Source organism: Castor canadensis, chromosome 4, assembly GCF_047511655.1.
Source record: "Castor canadensis chromosome 4, mCasCan1.hap1v2, whole genome shotgun sequence".
NCBI lineage: Eukaryota > Metazoa > Chordata > Mammalia > Rodentia > Castoridae > Castor > Castor canadensis.
The window spans coordinates 62,453,250-62,456,170 of record NC_133389.1 but is presented as its reverse complement, the minus strand read 5'-3'; the positions used below and the strand labels follow the sequence as shown (position 1 = coordinate 62,456,170).

The following is a 2,921-nucleotide window of genomic DNA, read 5'->3' as shown; positions in this document are numbered from 1 at the left end:
TAATAGGGGTAAAAACTAAGAAACACACAATGACAAGAATGAGGAAAACTACATTGAAAGTGACCATATAAGTTTCAAACAGCAAGGATCATTCTATTACTGCACACTGAAAGAGTGCATCAGGAGCGACAGTGACTTGGCAGCTCTGCCAGGTGAGGAAAGCTGGCACAGAATGTGCCAGATCCATCTCCACGGCAGCCATCCTCTTCAAGCCTGGACACACTCACTTCCACGTCCTTACCCTTGGACTTGCAGGTGATGAAGGAATGTTTAACGAAATCTTTTCCCTCCCTCTCAAGGAGTGCTTCGTGCATTTACTGACAATCCTCAAAAGAGCTGAATCATGAGCTCTCAGGATTTACCTACACCAATTCATTTAACTGGAATTCAAACCTCATCCTCAATAAATCACACATGATTTTGTGCATTAACAAGTAGCTCTTTAAACATCCTTGCATTTGATAAGTCTGTGGTCCATCCTGGGAGAGTCCTGTACTGGACTTGAACTTTATTTTAGGCTCATGGTTTGCTGGGAAATGAGGGATGACCTCACCATCTAATTTGTAAGCAACTCCAACTTTAATTTCTGTAAACATGTCCAAAATATCCAACTTGGTAAGGGACAACTCAGTAAATCCATTGATCATATGAGCATATTTGCATGAAACAAGATCCAACCAGCCACATCTTTTCCTTCCAGTAGTTACACCAAATTCTCTGCCCATTGTTTGTAATTGTTCTCCAGTTTCCTTATCTTGCTCTGTAGGAAAGGCACCAATACCAACTCTAATGGTATAAGCTTTCACAATTCCATATACTTCTCCAACATTTTGAGGGGACATACTCAAGCCTGTACAAACACCTCCAACAGTGCAATCTGAAGAGGTTACAAAGGGGTAAGTCCTAATAATGCTACATTTGCACCTTCTACAAAGATTTTCTTTGGTGGTCTATGTAGGGCCTCATTTAGGAAATAAACTCTTATCTCTCACCATTGGTTTAATCTTTTCTATACAACATTGAGCTTCTGTAATTCACATTCAAAGTAGGGTATATTGATTTGTACTGATTAGCTAGGACTTTGAACCTCTCAGAGAAGCCATCAAAGTTAGAAACAAGATCACACATCCGAGGTCCACTCCAAGTAGCTTTGGAAGTAGAAACGGGGCCAATGCCCTTTTTTGTGGTACCCATTTTTTTTCCTGCTTGTTCTTGTCTTTGTTGTTCTTGGATGCCATCAGCTGCTTGATGAAAATCAAATACAGTGTGAGTTCGGTCAGATATAACTAGCCTTTCCCCCCAATATTCTAGACCTTTTCCTTTCTGAATGTTTTTTCTCTACTTGTTCAAACAACCCAGGCAAATGAATGGCCACACCGTTTCCAATGAATGCGGTCACATTCTGGTTAGTTATTCCACTAGGTAAAAAATGCAAGTCGTACTCCACAGAATCTAGGACAACCGTCTGGCCAGCCTTATTTTCTCCTTGGCAGCGGCACACGAAGTCTGCGTCCTGCGCCAGCAGATCCACCCCCTTCCCTTTGCCTTCGTTGCCCCACGGCGCGCCGAGTACCACGGTCACTCGGTGCCCTCCAGGCCAGGCCGAAGGGCGGCCACAGTCACCAATGAGCAGGGAGGACGCCCCGGGTTGACCTTGGCAAAGGACATGACTCCAGCGAAGCGGGAAGAACCTGAAGCAGAAACGGCCGGCCAACAGGGCGCAGACGGAACTCTTTTTTTTACTCATTTTTAAATTAGTTATATTAATTGTACAAAGGGGTTTCATTGTGATAGTTCCTACAAATGTATGTAAAGTAGTCAGATCAAATTCACCCACTCTGTTTCTTTTTTGTTGGTTGGTTGGTTGGTTGGTCAGTTTGGTTTGGTGTTTTGAGACAGTGCTCACTCAATGTGTAGCCCAGGCTGGTCTGGAACTGGTGACCCTACTGCCTCCACTCCAAGTGCTGGGATGATTGGTGTGTGCTGCCACACCCAGTCTTCAATATCACAAACTTAGAATAAATAAATTTCACATTTAACCTTTAAATATTATCCCCAGGATCTAAGGCAGCCTTAGGAAGCATTTGCCCTTCTGTCATTTGTCAGTTCCTGCCTTTAGAAAACCTGGTATCCTCTGTGCTGTTGAGAAGCAGTCCTCTCTTTGATAATTTATCATCCAGAACATTTGGAAGTGAAGGGCTGCACTGCATAATTCTAGGGGAGCAGGCATGAACCAAACCCTGCTGGGCAGCAGGGGCTGTGTGGTCAGCCTATGAATAACACACATTCCTCAAGGTAAGAATGTCTCCAACTGAATCAGACTGACTCATCTTTATATCCACCCACACTAAGAAGACGTAAACACGCTTCATTGTGTTTAACCCTTTCTAATATCATTGCAATGAAGACTTAAAAAAATCCCTATGCCTGTTCATCCACTCACCCGTCATACACTTTTTCATTTGAAGATTATTTATTAAGCTCCTAAAATACTAAGCTGTGTATAGACAATAGGAAAAACAGGGATGGAAAAAAAAAAAAAAGCATGTTTCCTGCCTTTTGGGGGCTCATAATCTCCTTCAGAAAATAATATGAGAAAGAGAAAAGCTGGCCTCCACCATCACCCAGACATCCATACTCCAAGGATAACAAGGTAGACCCTGTGTTCTGCCCAACAAAAACCACTTCACAGAACCTCAACCTCACATAAGGACACTCTGGGACCATGAGGAGTTAAGACCAAAACAAAATCACAGATTTTTTTGTTGTACAATGCAAAATCATGAGTCTTTAGCACACATGTTGAACCCATCAATATTAAACAACTTGTATTTTGAATCTCATACATTTATATGCATTTTGTGCTTACCAGAACAGAGGAAACACTGCCCCCAAACTGACTCAACTATTTTTATTTTTCA

General features: G+C 42.3%; 1 pseudogene; it reads right to left on the bottom strand.

The window, feature by feature from the left end:
• Positions 1-327: 327 nt before the first annotated feature.
• Positions 328-2,450, bottom strand: LOC109700705 (adenylosuccinate synthetase isozyme 2-like; annotated as a pseudogene).
• Positions 2,451-2,921: the final 471 nt, after the last annotated feature.